This window comes from Schistocerca nitens, chromosome 8 (genome assembly GCF_023898315.1).
Source record: "Schistocerca nitens isolate TAMUIC-IGC-003100 chromosome 8, iqSchNite1.1, whole genome shotgun sequence".
Classification (NCBI taxonomy): Eukaryota; Metazoa; Arthropoda; class Insecta; order Orthoptera; family Acrididae; genus Schistocerca; species Schistocerca nitens.
Window position 1 is genome coordinate 79381314 of NC_064621.1, and position 19672 is coordinate 79400985.

Sequence of the window (19672 nt, forward strand, 5' to 3'; positions counted from 1 at the left end):
TGCATGTTCAGTCTCAGTGTCAGCTCGGCCCTAATTAAGGCTTCCAATCCACACTCTCCCCTGATCGCCGGCCGGAGTGGCCGTGCGGTTTTAGGCGCTACAGTCTGGAACCGAGCGACCGCTACGGACGCAGGTTCGAATCCTGCCTCGGGCATGGATGTGTGTGATGTCCTTAGGTTAGTTAGGTTTAAGTGGTTCTAAGTTCTAGGCGACAGATGACCTCAGAAGTTAAGTCGCATAGTGCTCAGAGCCATTTGAACCATTTTTTTCCCTGAACTATTTCTTTATTTTGCTACCTCTTTTTAAGACAAAAAAGACTCGGAGCGAACGGTTATCTGCAACTTGTGCAACAAACCAGACTGCAGTGATAAAAGTCGGTGAACATGAAAGGAAGTCGCAGCTGAGAAGGAAATGAAATAGGTTGTGTCCTCTCCCTGAAGTTATTTAATCTGTACACTCAGCAATCAATAAAGAAAACCACCGAAAATTCGGAAAGGGTATCAATGTTACAAAGAAATACGGTTTTCAATCTATAAAAACTAAAATGTGCAAACATTATGTATCCGTATTTCTAGAATGACCACAAAAGATGCTTTGTAAATAAAAACAAATACGTGTGTGATGTAAAATACTCTTTAATTAACTGCAGTAATCTTAAGTTTGAAAAATGAATAATACGGGGAATTATGGCTCTAAGCACTATGGGACTTAACATCTGAGGTCATCACTCACCTAGACTTAGAACTACTTAAACGTAACTAACCTAAGGACATCACACACATCCATACCCGAGGCAGGATTCGAACCTGTGACCGTAGTAGCAGCACGGTTCCGGACTGAAGCGCCTACAACCGCCTGCCACAACGGCCGGCAATGAATAATAACTGAAAATCTTTTGAGGTTTGCCAAAGATATCGTAATTTTCTCAGAGACGGTGAAGAACTTGAACAGCAGTTGAAAGGAACGTATAGTGTCTCGGAAAGAGGTTACAAGCTGAAGAAAAACAAAAGCAGAATAAGGATAATGGAATGTAGCTGAATTAAATCAAATCATGCTGAGGGAAATTAGGAAATGAGACTTAAAGAAATGGCTCTGAGCAATATGGGACTTAACATCGGAGGTCATCAGTCCCCTAGAACTTAGAATTACTTAAACCTAAGTAACTTAAGGACGTCACACACATCCATGCCCGAGGCAGGATTCGAACCTGCATCCGTAGCGGTCGCGCGGTTCCTGACTGAAGCGCCTAGAACCTCTTGGCATATGAGACTCTAGAAGCAGTAGATGAAGTCTGTTATTCGGACAGCAACCGACAATGGACGAAGTGAGGAAGACAGAAAATGCAGACTGATAGTAGCAAGAAAAGCTTTCCTGAAGAAAAGAAATTTACTAACGTGGTTTATCCGTTTTAGATCGAGTAACTGATTAAGTTGTACTGAATCGAAGTGGACGAAAAGCTATTTGCGGCACATCTTGACTAGAAGCAGCAGTCTCTTGCTAAGATACATCCTGCGGCATGAAGGAGGGGAGTGTCTAAGTGCACGGCGGATTATACGTGTGCACCACCCTGGAACCAATCGCAGCGCGAACTGTGCCTGCACCTTCCGCGTGTGTACAGCACCTAGATTGTGACGTCACTAGAGGCAGTGCGAGGCCCACGAGAAAGACAGGACGCGGCGCGTACGTCACGAAGGTGAGCCTGAGCTAGTAGGTAGCTAGCTTGCTCGCTTAATTCAGCAGACAGAATGCGTTTCTAAACCTGCTATCTTGCAACGGGGCGTGTACACACTAACGAGAATTGCATCTTCTACTGTAATCTGCTATTATAAAGTCTTACTGATTACTAGTCGGTCAACAAAATTTTAGCCGGCCGCTGTGACCGAGCGGTTCTAGGCGTTTCAGTCTGGAACCGCGCGACCGCTACCGTCGCAGGTTGTAATCCTGCCTCCGGCATGGATGTGTGTGATGTCCTTAGGTTAGTTAGGTTTAACTAGTTCTAAGTTCTACGGGCCTTATGACCTCAGAGCCATTTGAACCAATTTGAACAAAATTTGAGATCTATTCTCGACATAAATGATATAACATCTTATTTATAGCATTTAGTCTTTTCTGCGTAAAAGTCCTCATTTCATACAAGACGTGGTGCCTTATGCAACTGATAATCATTTTGGCATGATTTTAATTTTGTTATACCCCAGTACAGTGGTAACAAATTATTTGTAGGTCTGTGGACTTCCTAGCATTGTAGGACCAATAACAGTAATATTCCACAATAGTGGATTCCAGTAGATGCAGTTCTCGTTTGTACGTACACTTCCAGTTACGAGTTAACAGGTGCAGAAACACAGTTCGTCCGCTGAGTTGAGCGAACGAGCGAGCTCGGCCTACCTCCGTGACGTACGCGCCTCGGCCTGACTTATTACTCACAGGCCTCGAGGCAGTGCGTGGCCAACGATAAATACACGCCAGAGCGCAGACGGCCGTTAAGAGTGTGTCGTTAACAGAGTGTATCTACTGCCACCGAGCGGATCCAAGACAGATCTGTTGACCCGCTGAGAGATAGTTCGTAAGTTTTGCAAAAGCGTCCTATTTTTTGGAAGAAAATATCTCAACATTCTGTTGGTGACATTTGAAATCAGTGTGGTTTTAGAATATGTTTTAGGCTACTTTTTGGGTTAATAATTGAAGTGAGTATTTGTTTTAGTTGGGTAATGCACAAATATTTTAGTTTAATTTGCTTTCTTTTTTGAAAATGAAAATGCTTCAGATGTTTTCAGATGTAGCATATTACGTATCGTTTTATTTATTTTGCGACTGGTACAAGCTTTTATGCACTATTTCATTAATAAAACAACTAGTTCTCTGTTAACGTAGTTCCTGTATTGCATTTCATAGCATGTTTAAGATCGACCTTCTCATTTTACAAGCACTGTGTCAGAATACTAGCTGTACCCGGCCAAGCTCTACTGTGGCTCTGTGTCTGCTTAGATGGAAAGGAAAGAACAGAGAAAGCACTCGTTCCTGATATGCATGGGAATCGGATATACGTTGTAATCTCCTTCTCTCTGAAGTCTCTGTTACTCCATGATGTTCATCTCCTGATGTTTCATACACCTATTACTTGTTTCAGGGGCCCTGGGAGAGAGGATCTACAGGAAGTGAGCTTCTGCAGCATCGGCTGTAGGTAAATATATTCAAAATAGTACTGCCAACATAACTATCAAAATTTTATCGACCTTAAGGAAGAGACTCTCATTTGTATGAGTTTTCTGGTGTAGACATGCCCGTAAACCCATTCCTGAGAATTCGTAACTAATCGATCTGGACCTGATAACCTTCTGGTGTTATTTTGATTCAGTAATAATTATACTCATCACATATTGCTCCTAAAATAATGCATTGTTAGTGAAAAATGACCTAACTAATCAAGTAAAGCTAAGAAGAAATGCGATTTTCTTGGAATATAACTATTCCATTAATGATCGTATATATTACCACGGCGAACTATACGGATGAAATATTTTATTGCTCAGTTATTGTGGTAATGTAGACATATATGTCAACCACATTGCTGTTTACACAGTATACGTAATAATAAAAAGTGCTTGAAGCGGATAGTGAGTGATACATTATTTCATTTCTCGAATAACATGATAACATAAGAAGTTATTATTTCACGGATAACAGACACAGCACCCAAAACGAGAATGGTAGCAATGTAACTCTGCAAAGATGCCCGAACTCGTATGAAAGCACAAAATGTCTTACTGCTAAGCAAAATAGAAAACACAGGATTATTTTACTTCCTCAGTTAACCGGGTGCCCAGCCGCGGTTCTCATTTACCTTCATCGTGCATATGTATAAATTATGCTCCTGAGCTTTTCGTCATATATTCCATCGTTGCTGTCACTAGAGGTAAGTGCTTTCCGGGAATTTAGACAACCATGAAGGTGAGAGAGGTAGAACGTTCTTGAACATAATTAAAGTGATGTAACTCTGTTCCAAGTAACTGAGCCGTTACTACATACACTAAGATTTCCGTTGCCACATTTGGTAACTGCACGCCATTACAAGAACGAGTGACGAGTCAAATTTAGTCAGTCTCCCTAACCGTCCTGGCTTATGTTGGCCACCGCCCACCGCGAGATGAAGTGATGGCTGGTAGCAATGAGGGCTCGTGACGTAGCAGGGAAAGTACAGGATGACCCAAAAGTCCGTTAGCATTGGAAAATTCAATACTTCTCGGAATAATGTTGGTAGAGAGGTAAAAATTGACGCACGTACTTCAAATAAGATGGGGTTTTATTAAAACCAAGTAAGCGCAAAAAAGACCAAAGATGGCGCTTCATGTTATATAAAAGCAATAATTAGCAGAACAGTTGATTTTTAATAAAGACGATGTTCTTTATAACAAATGCTCAGAATGTCGGCCGTCGTTCATAAGCAATACATGTAGTCGCGGGACAATGTTATGAACAGCAGCACAGCATATCAGTAGGTATGGTGAGAAGTTGCCATCGCATGTCGTCTTTTAGCATCCATAATGGGGTCGGACATTCGCAGTAGACTTGAGACTCCAGGTAACCCTATAACCAGTAATCACACGGACTGAGGTCAGGGGACCTGTGAAGGAAGTACAGCACGCGATTCTCACCAAACGATGTGCGCACGAGATCTTCCACATGTGTAGCAATGTGGGGTCGAGTGCCGTCCTGCATAAAAGTGGTATTTTCCAGCAGGTTTTGATCAGCCAGGCTAGGGATGATCTGGTTCCCTCTCTCACTACAGCTCATTTTTCATTTTACACACGATTGTCATGCGGCGACGCTGACGTATTGCTGTCCAGCGCCATCTGTTGGCCATTTTTTGCACTCGTTTTTGATGTCAGTAAAATCCTGTGTCATTTCAGGCATGTGTGTCAATTTTTATCTCTCTGCCTACGTTATTCCGTTAGTTTGTGCGTTTTCGAACGTTTACGTACTTCCGGGTCACCCCGTGCATATGCGGAGCAGAGGCGAATGGAGGATCAGTATAGCGATGAGACGGGCCGCAAATGGGGAGACGTGTGCGACTCTGAAAAAGGGCAGAATGTTACGGCGCTGTGCCTAGGAACGAGCATCATGGAAGCTGGTCGAATGTTCGCGTGCTTTTGTCGCGAGGATCTGCGGGAAGTAGGTGAAGGAAAGCGAAGTCACGAGCAGAAAGTTGAGTCCGCAGGCTTATGCTCGCCCTGTAGCGTAGGTTACGCGGCGATCGACAGCTGAAGTGAGAACAGAGTACAGTGCCAGTGCAGGCGAAGGTGTTTGTGAGTACCACACCGTTGAGCGCCCCCTGCTGGACATGGGGTTCCGCAGCAGGTGACATCTAAGTGTTCCTGTGATGACACAACGCTATTGCAAGTTATGGTAACAGTGGACACTAGATCATCGAGATTGTACGGTGGTTCGATGAAACGCTTCGCCTTATTGGATTGTAAGCTCTCTACAAAAAATTTGTATGTATATGAGAAAAACTGAATATACAGGGTGATTCAAAAAGAATACCACAACTTTAAAAATGTGTATTTAATGAAAGAAACATAATATAACCTTCTGTTATACATCATTACAAAGAGTATTTAAAAAGGTTTTTTTTCACTCAAAAACAAGTTCAGAGATGTTCAATATGGCCCCCTCCAGACACTCGAGCAATATCAACCCGATACTCCAACTCGTTCCACACTCTCTGTCGCATATCAGGCGTAACAGTTTGGATAGCTGCTGTTATTTCTCGTTTCAAATCATCAATGGTGGCTGGGAGAGGTGGCCGAAACACCATATCCTTAACATACCCCCATAAGAAAAAATCGCAGGGGGTAAGATCAGGGCTTCTTGGAGGCCAGTGATGAAGTGCTCTGTCACGGGCTGCCTGGCGGCCGATCCATCGCCTCGGGTAGTTGACGTTCAGGTAGTTACGGACAGATAAGTGCCAATGTGGTGGCGCTCCATCCTGCTGAAATATGAATTGTTGTGCTTCTTGTTCGAGCTGAGGCAACAGCCAATTCTCTAACATCTCCAGATACTATAGTCCAGTTACAGTAGCACCTTCGAAGAAAAAGGGACCAAAAACTTTATTGGCTGAAATACCAACGTTTAATACACCACTATTGGCTGAAATACCAACGTTTAATACACCACCTATCAGGAGGTTTAACACCATACTTCGTTCGAAATGCACGCTGAACAACTGTCGTCGATTCACTTCTGCCGTACTCAATAACACAAAAAGCTTTCTGTTGAGCGGTCGCCATCTTAGCATCAACTGACGCTGACGCCTAGTCAACAGCGCCTCAAGCGAACAAATGTACAACTAAATGAAACTTTATAGCTCCCTTAATTCGCCGACAGATAGTGCTTAGCTCTGCCTTCTGTCGTTGCAGAGTTTTAAATTCCTAAAGTTGTGGTATTCTTTTTGAATCACCCTGTATTTACACTACTGGCCATTAAAATTGCTACACCCCGAAGATGACGTGCTACAAACGCGGAATTTAACCGACAGGAAGAAGATGCTGTGTTATGCAAATAATTAGCTTTCACAACTGTCGTCGATTCACTTCTGCCGTACTCAATAACACAAAAAGCTTTCTGTTGAGCGGTCGCCATCTTAGCATCAACTGACGCTGACGCCTAGTCAACAGCGCCTCAAGCGAACAAATGTACAACTAAATGAAACTTTATAGCTCCCTTAATTCGCCGACAGATAGTGCTTAGCTCTGCCTTCTGTCGTTGCAGAGTTTTAAATTCCTAAAGTTGTGGTATTCTTTTTGAATCACCCTGTATTTACACTACTGGCCATTAAAATTGCTACACCCCGAAGATGACGTGCTACAAACGCGGAATTTAACCGACAGGAAGAAGATGCTGTGTTATGCAAATAATTAGCTTTTCAGAGCATTCACACAAGGTTGGCGCCGGTGGCGACACCTACAACGTGCTGACATGAGGAAAGTTTCCAACCGATTTCTCATACACAAACAGCAGTTGACCGGCGTTGCCTGGTGAAACGTTGTTGTGATGCGTCGTGTAAGGAGGAGAAATGCGTACCATCGCGTTTCCGACTTTGATAAAGGTCGGATTGTAGCCTATCGCGATTGCGGTTTATCGTATCGCGACATTGCTGCTCGCTTTGGTCGAGATCCAATGACTGCTAGCAGAATATGGAATCGGTGGGTTCAGGAGGGTAATACGGAACGCCGTGCTGGATCCCAACGGCCTCGTATCACTAGCAGTCGAGATGACAGGCATCTTATCCGCAGGGCTGTAACGGATCGTGCAGCCGCGTCTCGATCCCTGAGTCAACAGATGGGGACGTTTGCAAGACGACAACCATCTGCACGAACAGTTCGACGACGTTTGCAGCAGCATGGACTATCAGCTCGGAGACCATGGCTGCGGTTACCTTTGACGCTGCATCATAGACAGGAGCGCCTGCGATGGTGTACTCAACGACGAACCTGGGTGCACGAATGGCAAAACGTCATTTTTTCAGATGGATCCAGGTTCTGTTTACAGCATCATGATGGTCGCATCCGTGTTTGGCGACATCGCGGTGAACGCACATTGGAAGCGTCATCGCCGTACTGGCGTATCCCCCGGCGTGATGGTATGGGGTGCCATTGGTTACACGTCTCGGTCACCTCTTGTTCGCATTGACGGCACTATGAACAGTAGACGTTACATTTCAGATATGTTACGACGCGTGGCTGTACCCTTCATTCGATCCCTGCGAAACACTACATTTCAGCAGGATAATGCACGACCGTATGTTGCAGGTCCTGTACGGGCCTTTCTGGATACAGAAAATGTTCGACTGCCCTGGCAAGCACATTCTCCAGATCTCGCACCAATTGAAAACGTCTGGTCAATGGTGTCCGATCAACTGGCTCATCACAATACGCCAGTCACTACCTTTGATGAACTGTGGTATCGTGTTGAAGCTGCATGGGCAGCTGTACCTGTACACGCCATCCAAGCTCTGTTTGACTCAATGCCCAGGCATATCAAGGCCGTTATTACTGCCAGAGGTGGTTGTTCTGGGTACTGATTTCTCAGGATCTATGCACCCAAACTGCGTGAAAATGTAATCACATGTCAGTTCTAGTATAATATATTTGTCCAATGAATACCCGTTTATCGTCTGCATTTCTTCTTGGTGTAGCAATTTTAATGGCCAGCACTGTATTTCAAAACATGTTTCCTCGTGTAACGTGTACTGTAAGCATAGTATTGAATAGCTGAGCAAAACTGATTGTGGGGTTCGCCCTATGTTGCGCATGCAAACAGTGTCGTGAAATAATGCAATATTTGAAATAAAGAAAATGAACGTTATTAAATGCCAAAATAAACTAATTGTCTTCTCAATGAAAACTATGTAACTGAAACTCAGTACCGAAGTCCATTATGAACGTTGCGTGGTAAGAAGTGCAATATTTTACTTGGGATATGCACAGAAAATTACAACTCTGCTAGGAAGAAAATAACTGTTTGAAATTATCTGTGCTGCTAACTGAAAATTAGTCTGTTTGTTGGCACGACACCAAACAATCCTTACTACACATTGTTTCCTCAAGAATGCAAAGTGAGGTCTTCCCTGAAATAAGTGATTTATCTCTTGCTCAGCAAGCTGCTTTTACGTCTGGAGTATTGACATTCCCGAAAGCAAATACAAATCAGCAGTTGCAGCAGCTAAAGGTAAATAATCTACCTTTTTGTCAGAAACAGTCTGTGTCTTCGTGTGGCGTAAGGTGCAATGCACACACGAAAAAATCTTCACAACTTTACTATGAATCACGGAGGTGGGTTTTACTGTAAAGAAAATCCTTTTTGAGAAATCAGATTACAATTATTGACAAAAAGACTGCACAACATAAGAAGACTCTAGCTATTACAAAGTTCTCTCAGTATAAAGAAAATACCTTTGAAATTCCTCTAAAATCTTGTCCATCGTTATAGAGAACAAGAAAGTATTATCAATGAGTTTTCATCTCCAGAATAAAGCACTCCAGCTAGTTCCTCCAAGATTCACAGAAAACAGATCTCATTCTCTGAAAATCTCAGCTGCTCGGTGCTATGCCTCAAATAGGAATGCCCCAGCGATGCACAACTGTCTAACAAGTCAGCCACAGATGAAACTAAAACAGATCCAAAGATCTTATTGACGACTCGTGCAGTGCGCTCGTTCATCTTTGTCCCAGTACAATAAGGGCGAATTATTTACAATAGCAGAAAACATATGAGAACCTTACAGGATGGAAGACGTTTCTTGTTACACGTCGCTGATGGTCGCGTCTGCATACGCCGTCATGAAGACGGACGATTGCTCGAAACATGCAACACGTCACGGACGCAGGTCTGTGAGGGCAGTATTATGTTACGGCAGATGTTCACCTGGCCTCCCCTGGAACTTGGGGGCCACCTTCATCCTTTCGTGCTTGATGGCAACCTCCAGAAGACATGTGTGTTGCAAGGTCACAATCCTGCTACGATGCTTTCAGGAGCACGATAGTGAATTCTCGTTGATGTCTCGCCCACTAAATTCGACCGATATGAACTCGATGGAACTCGCAGATCCGGGAAGTGATATGTTTAAACGCGGGTGCGCCTGCTAATTTGTTAAACTAGTGCATTTACTTCGCTAATTAATGATTCAGATGATTATTGAACATAAATTACTCTTCCTAAGTCATAAATGCGAAGTCTTATGTTTGCAAAATCTCTTCAGGTAATACCGGTTTCGGATTACATACATTCCATCTTGAGATCTGTCCTTGTGGGAAAAGCAACTTGCTAATTGCAGGAGCTACGCAGCCTTCACATGATAGAGGACTTTTAAATAGACATTGCCTCCTTTAAATGCCAACCTGCTGTCGACACAATCGTCACGGTTTTCCGTATGACATAAAAATATCTACTTTGGTATAAATGGAATATTAGCAAAGGAAGCCAGGTTCATCGCCCTGCAGTACCTACCACCTAAATATAACAGGAGGAGGGGAAAGTGTCTGCCTTTAGAGTCTTTTAGACGATACTTGCTCTTTATTTGCCAGTAGGGACGAACTCTGAAACAAAACCCACAGTTTGCTTTAGCAAGCTTCTATTCGCCTGCATTGTGAAGGCAGATAAGGGCTCCAGCGATGCTGCCAGTTGTCAGAGACTGTGGGGACAATACAGTACAATACAGAGCGGCGCCGAGTTGCCCGGAAGCTGGCTGCGTCCTGTAGAAAGCGAGAGAGAGAGAGAGAGAGAGAGAGAGAGAGAGCGCGTCCCATTGTGCCAGAGGTACCGACCACCGCCTGCCGCGTGTTCAACGCTTCATTTGCAAAGCCCCTGCTTTCCAGCCTTTGGCAGCAAGCCTAAAGCAAGTTGTGCTGTCTGCTGTATCCAGTGCGTGACCCCCCACAGGCAGCGAGAGAGACGCTGCAACCACTATAGCGAACACTGCCTGTTACCCACTTTCGTTATAACTGTTACGTTTCATGTTGTTCCGTGTTATTGTTACAAACTAAATTGGTTTCCTATTCTTAACCTTTTAATGGTTCAAATGGCTCTAAGCATTATCGAACTTAACATCTGAGGCTTAGAACTACTTAAAACTAACTAACCTTAGGACATCACACACATCCATGCCCGAGGCAAGATTCTAACCTGCGACCGTAGCAGCAGCGCGGTTCCGGACTGAAGCGTCTAGAACCGATCGGCCACAGCGGCCGACTAACCTTTTAATTTTTTAACGTCTACCTAATGCTGCAAGCCGTGTGCATATTTAAGCACTATCTGATAAAAGAATCGCCAAATCAGTCTGAAACTAACAGTATTACAATTAACTTTTACCAAAATTATTAGAAAACATAACTGTGCACTAAAGAAACTGTCCTTTGCAATTGTGTTGTGCAGTGCAACGAACAGTGCTTACAATGCGCGCGCTATGGAAGGTGGAGAGATTTGGTGAGTATGAATAAGAGTCCCTAACAGTTCTTTCCACAACCTGTCGTCTTCTAAAGTTGTGTCCGCAGCGCAGAAGTCAGCCCGTCGGCGGAGGCTACTATGTCCTCATCTGGAACCTGTGATTGTACTTTTTGTGGAATGCCACTTGCCCAAATTAGTCTCCTTACCTGTAGAGAGCAAGATCGGTAGTACTGACAATGATGTTAGACGACGCTTCTCATTACTGTATCCTGTTTCATTTGTAAGTAGGCTGTTTAGGTTTTTATATTGGTAACGCCACGTAGCGCTCTGTTTGAAAATCACTGGCTGTGCTGTGTCCAGTCTGTGGCTGGCTGGCATTGTTGTAATATTCGCTATTGTAGTGTTGAGCAATCGGATGTGAACAGCGCGTAGCGTTGCGCAGTTGGTGAGCCGCCAGCAGTGGTGGATGTGGGGAGAGAGATGGCAGAGTTTTGAGAGCGGATGATGTGGACGTGTGACCATCAGAGTAAATTTGTAAGACTGGATGTCATGAACTGATATACAGGGTGTTACAAAAAGGTACGGCCAAACATTCAGGAAACGTTCCTCACACACAAATAAAGAAAAGATGTTATGTGGATATGTGTCCGGAAACGCTTAATTTCCATGTTAGAGCTCATTTTAGTTTCGTCAGTATGTACTGTACTTCCTCGATTCACCGCCAGTTGGCCCAATTGAAGGAAGGTAATGTTGACTTCGGTGCTTGTGTTGACATGCGACTCATTGCTCTACAGTACTAGCATCAAGCACATCAGTACGTAGCATCAACAGGTTAGTGTTCATCACGAACGTGGTTTTGCAGTCAGTGCAATGTTTACAAATGCGGAGTTGGCAGATGCCCATTTGATGTATGGATTAGCACGGGGCAATAGCCGTGGCGCGGTACGTTTGTATCGAGACAGATTTCCAGAACGAAGGTGTCCCGACAAGAAGACGTTCGAAGCAAATGATCGGCGTCTTCGGGATCACGGAACATTCCAGCCTATGACTCGCGACTGGGGAAGACCTAGAACGACGAGGACACCTGCAATGGACGAGGCAATTCTTCGTGCAGTTGACGATAACCCTAATGTCAGCGTCACAGAAGTTGCTGCTGTACAAGGTAACGTTGACCACGTCACTGTATGGAGAGTGCTACGGGAGAACCAGTTGTTTCCGTACCACGTACAGCGTGTGCAGGCACTATCAGCAGCTGATTGGCCTCCACGGGTACACTTCTGCGAATGGTTAATCCAACAATGTGTCAATCCTCATTTCAGTGCAAATGTTCCCTTTACGGATGAGGCTTCATTCCAACGTGATCAAATTGTAAATTTTCACAATCAACATGTGTGGGCTGACGAGAATCCGCACGCAATTGTGCAATCACGTCATCAACACAGATTTTCTGTGAACGTTTGGGCACGCATTGTTGGTGATGTCTTGATTGTGCCCCATGTTCTTCCACCCACGCTCAATGGAGCACGTTATCTTGATATCATACGGGATACTCTACCTGTGCTGCTGGAACATGTGCCTTTACAAGTACGACACAACATGTGGTTCATGCACGATGGAGCTCCTGCACATTTCAGTCGAAGTGTTCGTACGCTTCTCAACAACAGATTCATGACCGATGGATTGGTAGAGGCGGACCAATTCCATGGCCTCCACGCTCTCCTGACCTCAACCCTCTTGACTTTCATTTATGGGGGCATATGAAAGCTCTTGTCTACGCAGCCCCGGTACCAAATGTAGAGACTCTTCGTGCTCGTATTGTGGACGACTGTGATACAATACGCCATTCTCCAGGGCTGCATCAGCGCATCAGGGATTCCATGCGACGGAGGGTGGTTGCATGTATCCTCGCTAACGGAGGACATTTTGAACATTTCCTGTAACAAAGTGTTTGAAGTCACGCTGGTACGTTCTGTTGCTGTGTGTTTCCATTCCATGATTAATGTGATTTGAAGAGAAGTAATAAAATGAGCTCTAACATGGAAAGTCAACGTTTCCGGACACATGTCCACATAACGTATTTTCGTTTTTTGTGTGTGAGGAATGTTCCCTGAAAGTTTGGCCATACCTTTTTGTAACACCCTGTATACATATATTATGACTTTTGAACACTATTAAGGTAAATACATTGATTGTTCTCTATCGAAATCTTTCATTTGCTAACTATGCCTATCAGTAGTTAGTACCTTCAGTAGTTAGAATCTTTTATTTAGCTGACAGCATTGGGGCTCGCTGTATTGCAGTAGTTCGAGTAACGAAGATTTTTGTGAGGTAAGTGATTCATGAAAGTTATAGGTTATTGTTATTCAGAGCCATTCTTTTGTAGGTATTATTGAAAGTCAGATTGCGTTGCGCTAAAGATATTGTGTGTCAGTTTAGTGATGATCAGAATAAGTAAAGAGAGAAATGTCTAAGTACGTTCAGTTTTGCTCAGCTGTTTGAAAATCAAATAACGAAAGGGGTTTATCAGCACAATCATTCATAACTTTTTCTAAGGGGAGGTTTCAAATTATTATTTAAATGTTCATACATTTCATACTGTTTTTTCTAACACTCGACATAGCTTTCTTAATAGCACCGTAACTTTTCTGCCTACTTCCGACATTAGAGTACGGCATGACCATCCGAAAGAGAGTTACGCGTCCGTCCCTCTAGAACGCCCGAAACAGTCTGACTAGCACAGCCGAAGCACTTCCTCTCCCAGGCGCGCCAAAGCGACCCGAAGGTGTGCGAAGCACCTCGCTTGTAATATCGTCACTCTTATGTTTCTCGAAACTAGTGAAATTTAATAAGCAAAAACGATAAACTCGTCGGGTAACCATGAGAGATTGTCATACTGAAAACTGGATTAAATACAATAAACAGTATATAAATAATTAATATGAGAAGTTAGGCGTTTTGGCGCCCAACACCCGAATGTGTCGACCAATCAGAAGCAAGTTCAGTACAAGTGGCGGACTCTCCCACGGACTCTGTCGCTTGTACCTCACTCCACTTTTCTACCATATGCTACTTCGCATGTATCAAGCTGCATCAAGGTGAGCTTCTAGCAAGATAAAATACTGGCGGCCACTGCCAGAAATATCACAATGACATGCTGTTCCAACACACTAAAGAGACTAAACATTTTACAGAAAATTACAAATCGAATTTTGAAAGAATAAATGACCAAAATGCTTAGATTGAAATGCCCTGTAAATTAATTCACGCAAAGTGACTAAATAAAATTTCAAACACTAAACATTAACGTTAAACGACTCACATGCGAATGTAACTCCGTATTGTAAGAACAAGACTATCTGACAAAAATTAGTAATCTGACCTGAACTTCACCCGATCTGAACGTGATAACAATTTCTAAATTCAATGATTGACTGTTAATCATCTTACTATGTCCTAACTGATGTTAATTTCGCCCTAACAACTTTTGATGACTAACGTTGTGACAACGGAAACTCCATACTGCTCGAAAGTGATGAATATTCAAATGCAGCGCAGCGGCAAACCTACTAAAGACAAGAAAAAGCCTTGCCCAAAGCAATGCAAGAAAAATGAGCGACTATCTTCCGCTCAGTGCAATGCGGCGACACACAATTAGAAAACAAAACTTTTGTGAGGGTATGTTGGTAGAAACCCGTCTTTATAAATAAATGAAAAAGAGGCTAGCATTCAAAAAATATATTTCGAAAGTCTGATTCCTTAGCAATTACAACCATCTTCACAAAAATCACTTCTTATTAAAAATATGACACTGCCTTGAAATTAGTTAATAGAATGGTAAAGGGGTGGTACCGAACATTTGCCTTTCACAAACTCATAAATTACGCGCGCGGAAACAATGCAGCGACAAAGCCACGTGAGAACTTCACACTTCTCAAATCACTCTTCACGAAATCATATTTCCAAAAAGCAACATCCTCTACATTTATATCTGTGTTCTGCTAGATTTTCAGACAGTACTGCTAGGTGACCAACACGCGACTCCTTCACGTTCTTCTCATTGAATACCGTCGGCAACCTCAGTGTCACAGACAACCAAAGATCACAAATAGTCGCACTCAAAACGTCTGTGACGTAAAATATCGACTACTGAAACTTTCTGTTTCAAAAATATCCACTGTATAAATACGAAGTATCACACATCAGAGAAAGAAAATTCAAAGCTCTTTAGCGGCAGAGGACTGGAAATATGTAGACGTGACGAATAAAGATATAGAATTTTAATAATGTTTGTTTTATTTGAAAGCTTCGAGTCTTCACATAAAAAGTCGGAGAACTACTCATCACGCACTCGTACTAACATAATGGACAGTAAGCATGGTTCACATGTCTTTCACATGTGAAGGTACACCTGTCAGCCTCTACCTTCTTTCTAATTGGAATTACTACATTTTTCATAGGGATTTAGTCTGTCTCATGTATCTTGCACACTAGGTGGAATAGTTTTTTCACGGCTGGGTATCCCAAGGATCTCAAAAATTCTGCTGGAATGTCCTCTACGATAGAGGCCTTGTTTCGACTCACGTCTTTGTGCTCTGTCGGATTCTTCTTGCAGTATAGTATCTCCCGACTCATCTGCAGCTACCTTATCTTTACTTTATATTCTAATACCTAGAAGTTAGTTTACGTTCTATAGCCATCCTATATATTCCTTCCACCTCTGAGGCTTCCCTTCCTTCCTTCCTTCCTTCCTTCCTTCCTTCCTTGTTACTGACTCTCGATATTCATGCAACTGCCTGTCTTTTCTCCAAAGTGCTCTTCAATTTTACTATCCACACTATCTTTCAACTTAGCTTTCTAGTCTAGCTATTTCTGGTGTCCTACATTGCACATTCTGTCAGTCTCATTTTTAGGCGTCTGTTATCATTTTTGCCTGGGACATTTTCTGCTTGTCTATATTTTTCCCTACGCCTTTTCTGTTTATCTGTATTTTTCCCTTTCGTCAGTTGGGTTCAGTATCTGGTGCCTTATCCAAGGATTTCAGCTGGGCTGTGTCTTTGTCTATTTGACCCTCTGCTGCCTTCACTCTCTGGGGTCTCAGGGGTACCCATACGTCATCTCTCAGTATGAAACTCAAAATAAATCACTCACAAGGGAAGCAAACACCCAGCGGTTCCCCGATTACGCCCAGCTTTCGCATGGTTGAAGTGCATACTTACAAGGGAACCTCCCTCAGATTTAGTTATAAGTTGGCACAGTGGATAGGCTTTGAAAAACTGAACACAGATCAATCGAGAAAACAGGAAGAAGTTGTGTGAACTATGAAAAAATAAGCAAAATATACAAACTGAGTAGTCCATGCGAAGATAGGCAATATCAAGGTCAATCGGAGTCGAGGAGCGCCGTGGTCCCGTGGTTAGCGAGAGTAGCTATGGAGCGAGAGGTCCTAGGTTCAAGTCTTCCTTCGAGTAAAAAGTTTAATTTTTTATTTTCAGTTTATGTGACAAACTCTTATGTTTTCATCACTTTTTTATGAGTGATTATCACATCCGCAAGAAAACCTAATTCGGGCAAGGTAGAAGAATCTTTTTACCCATTCGCCTAGTGTGCAAGTTAGGTGGGTCGACAAAATATTCCTGTCATGTGACACACATGCCGTCACCAGTGTCGTATAGAATATATCAGACGTGTTTTCCTGTGGAGGAATAGGTTGACCTATGACCTTGTGATCAAATGTTTTCGGTTCCCATTGGAGAGCCACGTCCTTTCGTCTACTAATCGCACGGTTTTGAGGTGCGGTCGCAAAACACAGACACTAAACTTATTACAGTGAACAGAGACGTCAATGAACGAACGGACAGATCATAACTTTGCGAAAATAAAGAAAGTAAAATTTTCGGTCGAGGAAAGACTTGAACCAAGGACCTCTCGTTCCGCAGTTACTCACGCTAACCACGGGACCACGGCGCTCCTGAGTTCATGTTGTCCATGTTATTGCATATCTTGCACATGGACTACTCAGTTTGTATGTTCTACTAATTTTTTTCATAGTTCCACACAACTTCTTCCTGTTTTCTCTATTGATCTGTTTTCAGTTTTTCAAGGCCTATCCATTCTGCCAACTTATAACTTACTCTGAGGGGGGTGCGATGGGGAGGTTCCCTTGTTAGATGTAACAAATGCTGACGTATTACGATGCGCTTTAGACGCGTTTTCGACTATTCGAGGTTCAAAATTTTTAGAGCCTGTTTAAAAACAGTACGAGAGCGTCACCCATCGTTCTGAACCATGAGCTCGTGCAACACAAATTCATGCATTGATCTGTTCAACCAATCTGCCATCAACCTGGTGCGAATATAAAAGTCTTCAACTAGAATAATTTAAGACTATTTTGCAGTACCCGCATAGACACGTAGCGTAAGCCCTGTCCGCACGTAACGATCTCTCTGCCCAGATGTTTGTTCATGCAATACATCGTGGCAAATGGGCGTCCACGCGGTAGAGAAACATTCCTCTGCTGTTGCTACTCCATCTGTCTGCCTACTAAACGAATTTCTTCGGCAAACTGCTGTGCTCTCGCAAAGGATATTTGTCAGAACACTGTTAGTGGAGGAAATTCTTATGTGGTATGGCTTCACAACTTCTCTCGCAAAAAAAGAAGTGTCAGAGGCGATACGATTGTTCTAAATGCTCAAGACATTGGCTTCTTCAGCAACTTAGCGAACTACAGGGCGAGCCCGATGAATGGCGAAATTATTTGCGCAAGGCACGGAGATCTACATCTACATTTATACTCCGCAAGCCACCCAACGGTGTGTGGCGGAGGGCACTTTACGTGCCACTGTCATTACCTCCCTTTCCTGTTCCAGTCGCGTATGGTTCGCGGGAAGAACGACTGTCTGAAAGCCTCCGTGCGCGCTCTAATCTCTCTAATTTTACATTCGTGATCTCCTCGGGAGGTATAAGTAGGGGGAAGCAATATATTCGATACCTCATCCAGAAACGCACCCTCTCGAAACCTGGCGAGCAAGCTACACCGCGATGCAGAGCGCCTCTCTTGCAGAGTCTGCCACTTGAGTGTATTAAACATCTCCGTAACGCTATCACGGTTACCAAATAAACCAGTGACGAAACGCGCCGCTCTTCTTTGTATCTTCTCTAGCTCCTCCGTCAACCCGACCTGGTACGGATCCACGCTGATGAGTAATACTCAAGTATAGGTCGAACGAGTGTTTTGTAAGCCACCTCCTTTGTTGATGGACTACATTTTCTAAGCACTCTCCCAATGAATCTCAACCTGGTACCCGCCTTACCAACAATTAATTTTATATGATCATTCCACTTCAAATCGTTCCGCACGCATACTCCCAGATATTTTACAGAAGTAACTGCTACCAGTGTTTGTTCCGCTATCATATAATCATACAATAAAGGATCCTTCTTTCTGTGTATTCGCAATACATTACATTTGTCTATGTTAAGGGACAGTTGCCACTCCCTGCACCAAGTGCCTATCCGCTGCAGATCTTCCTGCATTTCGCTACATGTGCCGGTACCTATTGACGCTCGTTACTCGCGTTCCGTTTTCTCTGACAACCTCTCAAATGTCGTCGAGTCGCCCTGATCGACCAGAAAGCACAGGAGCTCAACTCAACTACTGCAAAGTTGGCTTATATCTTTGGTCGTCCCCGATGACACATCGAATAGATTTCGTTTCTTTGCCCAACATCTCGCGGCAGACAGTCCTACCGAGCGAGGTGGCGCAGTGGTAGCACACTGGACTCGCATTCGGGAGGACGACGGTTCAATCCCGCGTCCGGCCATCCTGATTTAGGTTTTCCGTGATATCCCAAAATCGCTCCAGGCAAATGCTGGGATGATTCCTTTCAAAGGGCACGGCCGATTTCCTTCCCCATCCTTCCATATTCAGATGAGACCGATGACCTCGCAGGTTTGGTCCCTTTCCCCAAACAACCCAACCCAAACAATCCTCTCTGTTTGCCTCATGATCAGCTGTTCTCATTTTCGCCACTAAAGAATTAAATTATCCCGGTTGCATGTCTCACTGGTAAATATCTAGATAAATTCAGCCATTAACACTCTAGGGCACTGACGCACATCAGTCACTTGAGAATTCAGTGTGTACGCAAAGACGCGAAACACTACCCGAACAGTTTGACTCAAACATCTTTTGGCAACAGATTTGCGGCGATCAAGTGTCCATCTACTGTTTGTCTGTACTGGAGTAGACGGATCGTTTCTTTATAGCTAAAAAAATCTCGAGTTGGCGCTAACTTTACCTGGAGGAGAATAAGAAAAGAGAATTTAACAAGAGATTGGGGAATATACACCAAGAGATTAAATGTTAATGTAACCCCCGGTAGTACATCAAATTTTATAAACACACATTGCTGTCCCGTATAGAATAGAAAAGTGGATATCTTCTACATCTACATCTACAGCCATACTCCGCAAGCCACCTGACGGTGTGTGGCGGAGGGTACCTTGAGTACCTCTGTCGGTTCTCCCTTCTATTCCAGTCTCGTATTGTTCGTGGAAAGAAGGATTGTCGGTATGCATCTGTGTGGGCTCTAATCTCTCTGATTTTATCCTCATGGTCTCTTCGCGAGATATACGTAGCAGGGAGCAATATACTGCTTGACTCCTGTGTGAAGGTATGGTCTCGAAACTTCAACAAAAGCCCGTACCGAGCTACTGAGCGTCTCTCCTG

General features: G+C 43.6%; 1 protein-coding gene across 2 annotated transcripts in view; it reads left to right on the forward strand.

The window, feature by feature from the left end:
• LOC126198535 (uncharacterized) overlaps positions 1–19672 on the forward strand; it is a 531369-nt gene that overhangs the window by 95615 nt on the left and 416082 nt on the right. The window contains exon 2 of one of the 2 annotated variants that reach the window (XM_049934933.1): positions 3131–3184. The gene's annotated coding sequence lies outside the window, so the exon portion shown is untranslated. The remainder of the gene's footprint in view (positions 1–3130; positions 3185–19672) is intronic. The other variant, XM_049934934.1, reaches the window with a different exon arrangement.